This window comes from Nilaparvata lugens, chromosome 6 (genome assembly GCF_014356525.2).
Source record: "Nilaparvata lugens isolate BPH chromosome 6, ASM1435652v1, whole genome shotgun sequence".
NCBI lineage: Eukaryota > Metazoa > Arthropoda > Insecta > Hemiptera > Delphacidae > Nilaparvata > Nilaparvata lugens.
The window spans coordinates 5,798,673-5,813,425 of record NC_052509.1 but is presented as its reverse complement, the minus strand read 5'-3'; the positions used below and the strand labels follow the sequence as shown (position 1 = coordinate 5,813,425).

The 14,753-nt window shown below is 32.8% G+C and overlaps 1 protein-coding gene across 31 annotated transcripts in view; it reads right to left on the bottom strand.

Moving 5' to 3' along the window:
* Positions 1–14,753, bottom strand: part of LOC111053621 (glucose transporter type 1) — a 220,459-nt gene that overhangs the window by 102,804 nt on the left and 102,902 nt on the right. The window lies entirely within an intron of this gene.

Below are 14,753 nucleotides of genomic sequence, written 5' to 3'. Positions count from 1 at the left end.
TGACAAAGAAAACATTTCAGAGTAAGTGAAAGAGTGACGGAAAAACGTGAAAGAGAATAGGATAGGGTGAGAAAGAGCGTAAAAGAAATCTAGGAAGTTCCAGAATTCTCTTTTCCTGAGAAAAATACTAGAGGCACGCACTGCACTGTAAGCTCTGAGCGACAAAACAGAGGATAACACGGAAATCGTCTAGAGGAGAAAAGGGGGAAGATAGGGAGGAAGGAAATAAGGGGAATGTTTGGAAGAGAAGAGGAATCTCCTATTGAAATTCAATGTTACTATTGGAATTCCATGAGAGTAGGCTACTTAGTGAATACGCAAAGTATACGATATTGGTTCACGAAGTTTATAGGGAATAACATTGCATCTTTATTATATTATAATTTAATACTATAATTAATAAGTACCATTAATACTATAATTCTCGCGTACTATAATATTGAGTACCTACATCACCAGAGACAGTATCGAATATTCAGCTCAAATAACTAGACAAAACAAGGAACAAATAATTAATTCACAGGAACCTTTATTTATTTATGTATTGAATGATGCAAAGAAATAGAATACTGTACTCAGATAATAATAAACATACATCAATATTGACAGGAACTCTACATTAGATTCAATTTTGAATTGACTGTACTCAGAGAAGAATAAACAGATATCAATATTGACAAAACCTCTTCATTAGATTCAATTTTGAATTGACTGTACTCAGATAATAATAAACAGACATCAATATTGACAAAACCTCTTCATTAGATTCAATTTTGAATTGACTGTACTCAGATAATAATAAACAGACATCAATATTGACAAAACCTCTTCATTAGATTCAATTTTGAATTGACTGTACTCAGAGAAGAATAAACAGACATCAATATTGACAAAACCTCTTCATTAGATTCAATTTTGAATTGACTGTACCCAGAGAAAAATAAACAGATATCAATATTGACAAAACTCTTCATTAGATTCAATTTTGAATTGACTGTACTCAGAGGAGAATAAACAGATATCAATATTGACAGAAACTTTTCATTAGATTCAATTTTGAATTGACTGTACCCAGAGAATAATAAACAGATATGAATATTCACAAAACCTCTTCAATTAGATACAATTTAAAACTGACTGATGTCTATTGGCAAACGATATTATAACGAGACATATAGGATACAGTATACTGTATTCAGAAAATAAGAAAGGTGCAATTACCTGAGAACTCTCTGATTAGATTAAATTCGTAGTTGGATGGTCAGTTTGACTGCTATCTACCAGTAAACGATGGCACTATATGCAATTATTCCACTGCAATCATTCGACCAATCACATGCGACTAGCTCTGGTATGACTACTCCTCTGTCATTGGTCGACAGATATCACACTATAAGCCACAGCGCCATTTTGCGTCAAACTTTCAACCAATCGAGACCGTGTTCATTCTCGGGAATGAAAGTGTGAGACAAACAACAACTGATTGGTCGAAAGTTTACAGTGGTTTTCTAAAGGACAAATCCATTTTGTCAATCAGGGTGTATGATCCGAATTCAATGGGGTTTTAGATTTGATTTGGTGATTAGATTAGAAGAGACAATATGAAGTTCATCGAAGTAGGTAATGAAATATTGATTGTCTAGTGTCTATGCATTCTGCCGTCTGCAGTTTTTGTATAGCAAATGACTTTCAATTTTATCAAATCTGATTTTTCCATGTAGCCTATCATTACGAAAAAAATTTTTTATTGTTTCCAATTCAATAATATCAAAATTGTTACTACATTTTATGAACCAGGTCCCCAAATTATTATCAGCAGCTTGAAGTAATCATTATTATTATTATTATATTGTAATAGTTATAATGCATCATTAGTATTGATTGCATCCCATATATGCATCCCATTTAAATGGGATGTTCATATTAAATACATATGTAGAAAAATTAGATATTTATCTTTTAAATTTTATCAAGTTAACAGAATTCTTAATAAGAACCACCTGAAAATGATGTATCATGCTCTAGTCAAGTCAATTCTGCAGTATGGCATAGTTGTTTGGGGAGGCTGTTTCAACTGTCATATTGCTGAATTATTTGTAGCACAAAAACTGATAATTAAAACTATATTAAGCAAACCCAGGCTCTATCCAACGGATATAGTTTTTAGTGATTTTGAGGTCATTACTATACGTCAATTATACATAAAAACCGTAATTGAGTATTTAATAAAATATAGATCCGATTTTCCTCTCACAATAAACTCTACACTTAATTATTATAATCTAAGGGCCACTGCTAACAAATATGTAACCTATAACACTAATATTGAATGTATAAGGAGGCAGTTAATTTACATAGGTACTAAAATAATAAACCTCATGGACAATAAGACCAGCGGAAAAATTAAACTGGATATAAAAAACTGGACATACAGTAATTTCTTCTTCCATTTAGATATATGACTCGAGATTTCTGCTCCAGCATTGTTTTTTCATTTTTCAGTGGACTCGCTTACCTTTATTTTGAGTACCTATTCCTCTGTTTTCTTTCTTCCCCCCATTTCTCCCTTACCTTTTCCCTCATTACTTCTCTTCTCTTCTTTGCCTGCCTATTACATGGGAAACCATAGTTGGCTAGGTATCTTCCTCTCTTTTTTTCTCTTCTCCAACACACCCAACCACAAAGCCCATGGTTTTTTATATTTGTAACATTTTATTGTGTTTTATTGGTTTCATAATTCTTTGTAATTTTGTTTTTTCTTGTTTTGTGTGTTTTTAATAAATTGAAATTGAATTGAAAGTAATATTCTTGATTACATAAATGAATATCACAAATGATATAGAACAAGTCTCCTCCAAGCTAGAGGAGCGTAAGTCCTTTTTAAGACAAAATTATATTCTTCAGTGGGTCATATTCAGTTTTTCGAATTCTATAGATTCATGATAAAATAAGTCCTATACAGTTGATAGTTTTCAAGACAACCAGAGCTGAAGAGTAAGTCCGATAACTGAAACAGCGTGAGTCCAATATAATTCAGATGTAAGTGTAATCCTGATAGGGCTTCAGCCCTTTTAGCCCTTGCTGGGAATTACTTTTTATACTCTCCTGTAAAATCAGCAGTTTCAAACTTAAGCCCTTTTAACTCTGAGCAGAGAAAACCTATACAAAAAAATTGTTTATTCTATGCTCTAAGGAACATATATTATCTGATTATATAATGCATAGACAAGTATTTTTGAATATTACTAAAGTATCTGAAGCAGGTCACTAGATCTCAGTTTTTAGCAGATTGATTAACGTATTGTTTATAGAACGATTTCTATGTTTTTACTTTGAAAATATCATTAAAATAAACCATTATATCAAACAACTCTCATTAAGTTCCACCAACAAGCAACAAGAAATATGGAGGGGAAATCCATAAATCAAACACTTTCTAAATAAAAAGCTTGTATCGTTTCCAGGTTGAGTTAGATGAAAGTTGGAGCACACAATTCTCTAGGTCCAGGGCTGAGATGCTGTTAAGGCCCAACTTCCAGGGTCTGAGGGAGAGGGAGGTTTCGGGGGAGGTGTTGCACCCCAAAAGCAGGAAGGGTCCCCCAATTTGTGTGTGGCGGGGGGAGAGGGTAGAGGGCCGACACCCCCAGAGCAAATCGATTCACTCAGGGTGCGCCACCACACACCTGGAATCTGTGTCACAGACGCAAAAACAAGATTCGGCCCAAATTCCTCCACTAAACTCTCTCTTTTCACCCTACTTTCTCCTCTCTTTTCACACATCCTTCCCTCTCCTTCTCATTTTCCCACAAATTTATCCCCTAAACCATTAAACCACCTTCATGTATCTTACTAAAGACTGTTGTATGAATTAGAATTGAAACCATTTCCGCCGTAAGCCTGTGGTATTCCTCTGAAAGTTGTGTATAATTCTGAATGATTAAATAAATTGAATTTGAATAGACTTCAAGTGAAGATGGAGAGTAAAAAAGATGGACCAAAGATGAAAGTAATAGAGTAAAAGATAGAACAAGACAGACGCTCTTCCCCATCAACACTCTCCAACCCCCCCACCCAACAACATTTATACACTACCACTCCCAAACCCCAAACCTCTAAAAAATCTTCCGAAAAAACATGTCCCTCAATGAGATTCATTTATACCCACACCCTTCATACACTATCACTCCTTCAATTTGGGGTCGCAGAGAATCGCCAGCCAAAAAACCACCACAAAAAAAATGAGACAAATTGGGCTATTTCGTCATACTGGGACGACGACAAGCTTGGTTTACTCGCGGAAATCCACCACATATTTTGAATCTTATTATAATCATTGAAGTTGAATTTAAAACTGAAAGTACAATTCCTTGCACGCGGCTCGAGGCTACAACAACACTCCACGTGACTCCACATCCGCATGCACAAGCACAACCTAACCCAAATTGACCACCTTCTCTGATCTGAGCCTATAAATATCTTAGTTTTGTTCTAATACAGTTAGATACTAGGAGGAGATTTAAGAAAAAATGATATTAACATTATGTTTTCATAAATTTGATTCCCTGAATATGATGGAATTCCCCAATTTAAGAATATTACTAAAGATGATGATAACTCCTAAAATGAACACTTTTAATAGGCCTATTTACTTTTCAGCCTTTTCCATGTTACTACAAACTAAGAGGGATACAGGTTCAGTGCTGCCAAATAATGATAGATGTAAAATAGGAATAGACCCAGTTTGTCTTTCACTGTTCCACTTTGGTCGCGTCCGTAAAAACTGACCATTTTTTGGGTGAGTGGCGGTTTTCATGGCAGGCAGAACTCCGGCGACTCTTTAATTTTTATACACCCCCCACCTTCTCTCTATACACTACCACCCCTATGAAAAACCTCTGAGAAGCTTCCAAAGAAGACGAAAAACCTCTGAAAAGCTTCCAAAGAAGACGAAAAACCTCTGAAAAGCTTCCAAAGAAGACAATAGTATATTTCGCACCTAGGGCTGAAAATGAGACTTTTCCGGCTTGAAAACGCCCTCGGACTAGAAAACCGATTTCGAGCCGGAAAACATTTTTGCCCATGGTGAGAACGTTATTTTTCGCCACACAGAAAAATAAACAATATAAGAATAATTGTTTATTAGGCACTTCCGAAAGCAAAACAGGAAGGTCATAGCTCTAGCAAATCTGAGGTAATCTGAATATCAGGAAATTGTCCAAGAATTTTTTTTTATTCTGATTTGTCTAAATAACATAAAGATTATGTTCAATTATGTAAGAGGTTGAGTTTATATTTTTTATTCTTCCAAATGACAATAAGATTATAATTATTATAAATGTTTTGATTCTTGAATAATAAACACAAATAATGATAAGTTTTTTGATCAGCTGTTTTAGCACACTTGAAATTTGGCCAATCTGAATGTCAACGTCAACAATGCTTTTTGTCGTTGACTTCGGAAGTTTAGGTTGAAAGTTCTATCCTACTCTGAAAAATCGAATTTGAATAGTTTATAATATATATCTTATCTGTATTTTATTCATCCAAATAAAATGATAGTATCTTATTGCAGAATACTTATTCAATTCTAGAAGAATAAACTGATTCTGTTTCATAAACCATTTTGTAAACACGTTCACATCAAATCAGAATCAGCTGACTTTAAGGTTATTTTACAGCCCTAGGGCCGTAAAACTTTTACCGGCCTGGTCAGAAAACAATCATTTTCGGCCTCCATATGACGCACGAAAACCAGCTCATTACATCCAAGTGCGGCGAAAACTCTTTTAGCTTTAAAAGAAATTAAAGCTAATTTAATTCTTTAATTAGCTAAATTAGTTAAGTTAATTATTATTTAATTCTCTTAGCTTTAAGCTCATTTACTAAAATTCATTATTTTCATTCTGTCAGTATTTCTCATAAATAATATCCATGTTTTCCCACGCAACCAATACTGACAATAATTAGAAGTGGTGAGATTATCTTATGAAAGCTGAACACAAAACTGAACAAATCTCAGAAACACAGACACATAAACGTTGTACTACAAATTAATAATAATTCTGTTTTTGTTGTCTGGGAGCTTGAGTCTAACACTGAGAATACGAGAGTTTCCAACTGTCCTATTGTTTCCCGTTTCTGCCTTCCTGAGAACAAAAAGTTGTCTCTGTAGACAGAGAGAGTAAACGTAGGGAGAACTAGAAAAAGCTTTCCACACTCTCTCACTCTATCATAATTTGTCTCATTCTATCACTCACACTCTTGCTCTCTCTTTCTCTCTTTCCCGGTCGTGTGTTGATGGGAAGGATATTAATCTATATCCTTTACAGAGATTCAACAATATTATTATTCGTTGAAACACCGCCGATTCATGTTGTAGTTATATAATACAATATTGTATGATCGTTATTCAAATTATTGCATTCAATCTTTATTCTGATAAATAAATTTTCATACTTTGGAAAATTCGTTGAATCATCTATCTATATCTATATAAATATAAAAGCGAAATAGCACTCACTCACTGATTGACTGACTGACTGACTCACTCACTCACTCACTCACTCACTCGCATAACTAAAAATCTACCGGACCAAAAACGTTCAAATTTGGTAGGTATGTTCATTTGGCCCTTTAGAGGCGCACTAAGAAATCTTTTGGCAATATTTTAACTCTAAGGGTTGTTTTTAAGGGTTTAAAGTTCGTCTTTTAGCATGTACATTCTTCTTCTCCCAATCTCTTAATTATAATTGAAATTTCCATATCATATGTCACTATAGAACTATAATCTAGATAGAGTACCTCTCTTCGAAACAGTTGTAAACTGGCAACTAAATTAATAATTTTGTCAGGTTGGCATTAAGTTGAGTTGACTTTGTTAGGTTGGCACCAAGTTGAAGATTTAAATGCATTTATCGCGGAGAAATTGATTGGTCACTGCTACTTCAATCCTGGGAATATTAAATTACTAGCAGTCAGGCTCGCTTCGCTCGCCATATCCGTTTAGCCAGCCGTTTAGTCTGGACCCCCGACTGGATTGTCCTAACATATGATAAAAATGCCCAAATGAAAAATGCAGGCGAGCGAAGGAGCCTGCTGATCTCATTCTTGGACGATCCAGTCGGGGGTCCAGGGGGCGGAGCCCCCTGGCTAGACGGATATGGCGAGCGAAGCGAGCCTGACGGCTAGTTAATTATACTTCTATTAAATGTAAATTTGTGTATGAGCCAGTATATGAACTGAATTTTGTATGCCGAATTTCCATCTAGCTGTTTACCCTGTTGTCAATATTTGCAGTAGCAGAAGTCTTCGGGGTGATTTACAGTATTTAATTGGGATTTTCATTTAATAATGAATATTCATTAATTAGCATTTGAACAAATGCATCTTCCAATTTATTTCCATCTGTAGCCAGTATATATATATATATATTGTAAGATGCATGAATAACGAACTAAAGTCTAATCTAATCTATTTCTGTCATATATATTTCTCCCACGCTTATTGAACGAGTATTCATAATATCATGCTTTCACGAAAAACTCTAATCCCACTCACTTTTTAAATTACGAAATCGTTACAAACGCATTCAAGCAGATTCAACTCAATATCAATTAATAAAGAAAAATTAATTGGAAACAAATGAGAAAAAATTATTGGGAGCGAGCAAATTACACTTTGTAATTTCATCAATCATTTTCCAATATATTCATAATCTTATTTTCATGTTCATGATTTATATTAAATTTATTTTCACATTCATCATTATCCTTCCAACACTGAAGCACAAGTCTAGAATTCAGAAAGGACTCATTCACAGCTGAGAAAAATACTGTATCGTCATATTTATATATTCTGGTGCAGAAACCTTTTTACTTCTCCACTCTCAATTTCAACTTTTTTCTTCTTCTTCTTCTTCCTCTTACCTTCAAGGATTGATTGATTGATTGATTGATTGAGTACTTTATTTATGTAGATTACAATATATACTGGCTTATACACTTATATACAATAGCTTACAATACAGCAAAATTATAGATGAATTTACATAATATAGGCTAAGAAAATAATTATTGAACTGTATATGATATGAAAAGCAATTTGTAATATAATAACTATAGATAATAATCATATTGTTATGCATCTACATAAATTGGCGGAGCTTTGGACATATCAATGTCCATTCTTCGGAAAGAATATTAAAAATATCCTCCCCACTAACTCTCTACCAAAGGATTAGATATACTCTTCAGTTTATTGATTCTTTTAATACAAATTCATTACTCATATTTATATATCAATTTCATAATTATATACCAACCATTTGTACCTAATTTTCTGGATGAGATTGAATCTTCGAAACAATATATTTTGTAATAGTCAGTCCAGTCAACATAGACATAAAAAGGGGCTGTGCTTGCAATTTATATTGTAGTTCTGATTTTTTAATATATTATTTGGATACATGAGAGAAGTCCAGGACCGATTTCCTCATACAAAATTTCATTGTGCTAGATACAGAGTGGCCCAAAAACCTCGTATTTTCGGTTCATTTTCCAGTTTACGGCTATTTCTGCCAAATCCAGTAATATGTGCGCCTCTCCACTAGGAGATACTGAAATGAAGTGCATCTAACGGGTGATTCTCATAGAACATAATCTCATGAACTCATATCATTGTGCGAAATATCAATGTGAGGGCAATGTAGTTGGTGATGATGATTGAAGCTGAGAATTAGGTGTTTTTCACAATACAAGGAGCATTGTTGTCACCTGATCTCATGTTGTAGAGCACAAAAATACACCCATTTTGAATTATACATCTAGATGGTAACAATCGGAAGATATTGTTGATCAAAAACTAAAATTCATCAGAATTGATTTTTTCTTTAAATTTTACTAATTTTTGAAAAATCATAACTCGGTACTCATTGGAGATAGAGATTTCCGAATGATCTCATTTAATTCATAAATTCATCATGTAAAAAAAAGAGAAAGAAATTTTTTCTGTCCGATTAGCCTACTTACTTGAAAAAATAAAACTAAAATTCATCAAAATTAATGTTTTCTTCAAATTTCACTCATAACTCAGTAGTCTACTCATTGAAGATAGAGAGTTCCGAATGATCTCATTTTATTCAAAATTTTATAATCTTCAAAAAGGCGAGAGCAAATTTTTCTGTCCGATAACGAGATTGGGCAGAAATAGCTGTAAACTCGGAAATGAACCGAAAATACGAGGTTTTTGGGCCACTCTGTATCTAGCACAAGGAAATTTTGCATGAAGGAATTTGTTCTGGAATTCTCTCATGTATCCAAATAAGTTAATAAAAAAACAGAACTGCAATATAAATTGCAAGCACCAATGTATATAGTGACTGGACTATAATGCTGCTTGAAAAATATTTATTTCAACTATTAACCAGCGATACTAGAAAAATGTTCATCAAATATGGGCTCATCCTATATTAGCACTTTGTGAGCAGTTATTGTTCACATTAATATTATATTATATACTATTACTTACAATCTATTATTAAATTTTAGATGGATTATTGTTGTATTTGTCAAGCTAGACTCTATTTGGTTTCTGTATATGTATTTATGAGTGTGAATAAATTTGAATTTGAATTTGAAGCCTGATCTGTCTCCATAGCAGATTTATGAATCATTCTAATCAAACTTTATCATTCTAATCCAACTGAACACTGATGAAACAAATAAGCACACATACTAGTGCAGTACTAGGAACTGTATCAATATTACGACATTATCAAAAATTGATTCCAATTAGAATCGAGCCGATCTTTACGTAACTGAAACGTTTCAAAAATCTCAAATAAAGTCAGCCTATTTCCGACGTGCTTCACGGTGAAACAATTCAATCAACTTCAAAAGTTATTGCCCGCCATAAAAAGAACCCGCCAAAAAAACACGTGGTGACGTCTGTAGTAACATTCACTTCAAACTGTCAGTTATTCCTTATAAATAACATTAATGCTTCCCATTCAAATAATGCAGACAGATTCAAGTGAATTCCAATTCAAACTCAATAATTCCAATAGTGGTTTTAATTTCAATGATTTCCGTGTTTTCTATAAAGAGGTATCAATTTAGAGGTTACATGTAGTTGCATAACTGTAAGATGTTTACATGAGTTTGTGGATTTGAGTGAAATTTTCAATATTTTTTTGCAATTGTGAAGGAGGAGTTTTGTTTGGATTCGTATTTGGAAATTGATCAATCTAATAAATTCAAAATTGTAGTAGATACATTTTTTGGACTCAAAATTATGTACGAATTATCATTTAAGTTACGTAAGTAGCATAACCTTTAGACTGTGTATTCCAAATAAGGTTTGAAGCAGTTTTGGGCAAATGCCTGTTGTTTTTACCTGAATTGTATTTGCATATGAATAAATAAAAAAATAAATAAATAAATAAACTTGGGAGATTTTGGAAGAAACTTCAAATTATTGCAATACTGATATTGATAATACTTGCAACTATAGTTGTGAAGATTGTTTTAATCTTCGGAACAAAATATTTCAAATTAATATTTATTTTACAGCTGTTTTGAGTGGTAAGTAGAAGAAATTTTGTTATCAATTCCGATCTTAATCTTTCTAAATTCAAAATTAATTGTTTCAAGTGTTTGTGTTTTGTTTCAATGTGGAAATTAGTGAATAATGGAAAGTCGCACATAACCTTTATTTGCACAATTTATTTTATGAAATTGGGATGAAAAGAAGTTTTGGACTGTAGTCTGTTTCTTTGTCCTTAAGTTGATTGTAAAATGATAAATAAATAAAATAAATAAATACTGAGTAGTAGCATAGAGAAACAATAGCGTAAGTAGATATCCCATGGTATAGAGAATTTATGTCGCAACTTTTACTGTTATCTCAAGCCGATTACTGTCGATTATTGTCATTGTTTTGTTGGGGTGATAGTGTATGAACGGCACTATTTGAAAGACTACCAGCGTCACACAGCTGTATAGGAAAGAACTATTTGAACTATCGGCTTGGGATAACAGTAAAACTTGCGACATAAACGCCCTATACCATGGGATATCTATGCTATCGTTTCTCTAAGGTAGTAGAAACACTAGTATTTTATTACATGACTAGCAGGTAACCCGTGCTCCGCTAGGGTCTATTTTAAAACTTGACAAACTGAAAACTTGACAGAGTGGAATCTTGAAGAATTAAAAATAGGCCTCTAACCATCCTCGGTTAATTAAGAACCTACATGCAAAATTTCAAGTTAATCAGTCCAGTAGTTCAGACGTGATGATGCGTCAAACATAATTTTCCTATCCCGTACGTGTATAAGGCAGTTCTTTCCTTTATTATGGTATAGATTATAAGCACTAATGACCTTGACCTTGACCTAATAGGGGGAAAGACTCGTTCAAATAAATAGTTTTTGTGAATAGGTCTGATGTTAACAGTTAAAAAGTGTTTTGAAAATCTACATCCACCAATTCAAATCTTCCAATATACTTCAATTAAAAAATTCAATAGGAATTGATCATATTCAAGGTCAAATCATCGTTACATACACTATTGATTGAGGCAGACATTGGTTATTGTTATATACACTAATGGTATGAACAGTATTATTTATCCAAACAGTTACATTGAACTTTAGAAAAACTTGATCTTATTTGAATGAATGTTGAATGAATAACATTTTTATCTTTTGATGATTTACAACAAAATTTTGTTTTTCAAAATAAGAAGATAATTATTGTAGGAAATATAGTGCTCAATAGTGGGGAATATTCAAGCAGAATTCGTCGAAAAAACTGGTGGTATGCCTATAGTAATTGGTAATTGATTCCGTGTCATCAATCCGGGAAAAGGAATGACTTATTATCATTTTGGTAAGGTGATTAGAATAATTGGAAATAGAGCGTTCTCTATTGAGGATAACATGCATTAGATAACGAAAGATTCAGCCGTAAATGATTCACAAAGAGTGGAGTCTATAAAAAATTGCAATAAGCAATTTTTTGGCCAATATTACGATTCCGGAGTAAATTTCATCAATGTCCTTGATACGGTCATGACAATGACAATGAGAATGCGGCAGTACATAAACTACTCGTAGTTAGTTGTCAAAAATGGTCATGTGCTGAAATTGTAATTATTGTCTAATTTCGAACACCAATTAACAATGACGTTTTTCTAGTCTGAGAATTTCATCAATGAAAAAATTGTAAGAATGAGAATGACTAAAAAGTACAATTATTCAATCGACACCCTTTGAAGCAGATGAAATTTACTTTTATAGGAAAAGTTGTTTTATTGCTATTGAAACTGTAAAAGCTAACTTGAAAAAAGAATAAAGTTAGAAAAACCAATTTGACAATACACTACAACAGAGTAGTCACGTGATAAAATTCTCTTCAATAATGATTGACCAAAAATATAGAATGAGCATTTTTAGCACTCCTGCTATTACAAAAGTGATAAATATGAAGGGTAAAATAAATACCACATATTTTTAGCAGAGGATGAATGATTCCTTGCCCTACCTTCACCGTACAATGCACCACTGAGGACTCACCACCACAATAATTATTCAAAATTAAATTCGAATGACATGCCTATTAATATAGAAGAATCAAAACTATAACCCTGCAATCTATAAAGTTGTCTTCCTCTCCTGATAAAAAGTCATTAGTTCACTCATTTCACGCCTATAGCATGAAACATGTCTAAGTGAACACCTAGCTTGTGGAGATAAAACAAATTGTAGATCAATTTATTGAACTATGATACATGCTGCATAACGCTGGCAAAATGTGTATCATGACTATCAAGAATTTATCAGTCAAGTGCTATCTGAATAGCTTCTGCTTTAATGTATCTTATCCTACAAGATACAGACAATAAATCTTTCTATCTAAAATGTTATATTTAAAAAACAAGAACGATTTATGGATTTGTAAACTACATTTATATCCTGTTCAATACGATTTCTATAGTACTCTAAGGGCCGTTTGCACAGTGTAAGTTTAAGCTAAAGCTTAAACCAAATCTGGATTTTTTTTGGTTTAAACTAAAATTCCGTTTGCACAGTATCAGTTTGAATTCTGTATTGAGTTTAAACTCTGGGAAAGTTTAAACCTCCAAAGCAGGAGGTTTAAACCAAATAATTTGGATTAACTTGACATCTGTAAAGATTTGATGGGGAAACAGCTTAGAGTAAATTATTTTTCGACGGTTGTTTTTAATGCTTCTGTAGACGATAATTATTATTAATTGAGGTTATAGTGAATCATTATTTGAATGTAAAAATAATTGTAATGGAGGAATTGATAGAAGTTTTTAATGCGATTGATAAAGATGACTGCGAAGAAATTTTGAAACTGAGAAAAATTGGGCAAAAAACAAATAATTTAAATTTATGAGATAGAGAATTTTTTTAACGGTTTTGCTCGAGTACAGCAACTGTCAATCTATTATTTTGATTGGATAACCACTTGATAGAAAATAAGACAATTTTTAACAGTGGTCTTCGATTCGAAAACATGTATTTAATAACACATAAATGAGATACTGCTTTCGAGAGATTTCTAATAAACGAGGAAGACCATAGTAGATTCAAGCGTAGCAAAATAACTATTTTATCTTACATTCTAAAATATATTTTCTGGTGCCAACTAAACATATTTTTTCAAAGAATTTCTTGATCGCTTTTCACTTTTAGAACCGTACAGCTTACAACTCAGTGGATTTTGAACAAGAACAAGAAAATACTAAAATAGTAGCTACATAACCTCAAATTACTGATGGTTTGTAAACAAATAACAAATTTCCTGTAAAAATCAGGACATTCTATTACCAACTTAACGCTAAACTAGTTTAACTTAAACTGGATTAGTAAATGCACTGAGAAAACCGATTCAAGTTTAAACTTCGGATTAACTTAAACTCGATTAACTTAATCGAGTTTAGCAATCTATACTGTGCAAACGGCCCTACTCTAAGTGTCAAACAGTATTTGATATACATTCCTGTCGTGATTGATGGATGAATCAATATCAGATAATGTTCTTGTCAATTATAAAAAATGATTTGTCATCTATTAGGAAGAAACAATGGCACGATATCGTGATAAAATAAACGGTGAAGATCACGTTCTGTGATATCTTTGAAAAAATTAGATATCTCTTCCGCTTTAATGGTATCAATATCATTAATGTTTAACCAGCAAGATCCTTCCTAAATAGATACTGGGATTGAGATAACTAATTGAATCCAACTCAGCAAACTTGATTTGATAGAAAATAATTATCACATTATTCTTTAGTAACAAATTTGACTTTGATACTTTTGATAAAGACTTTACTTATCATGGAATAAAGTCTATTCCTATAAGTATACAATATCGGGGCCCCGAGCTTCGCTCGTTATTTTTATTTATTGACCGAGCGAAGTGAGGTCTAAGATTCAAGTCGACGGTTTGCCATTTCTCTTAATGTTTAAATGTTTATATGTTGCGCATTTACGGCGAAACGCGGTGATAGATTTTCATGAAATTTGACAGGTATGTTCCTTTTTCAATTGCGCGTCGACGTATATTCAAGGTTTTTGGAAATTTTGCATTTCAAAGGATAATATAAAAGGAAAAAGGAACCTCCTTCATACGCCAATATTAGAGTAAAAATCAGACTATAGAATTATTCATCATAAATCAGATGACAAGTGATTACACAGATGTGTGGAGAAGCCAGTCCATT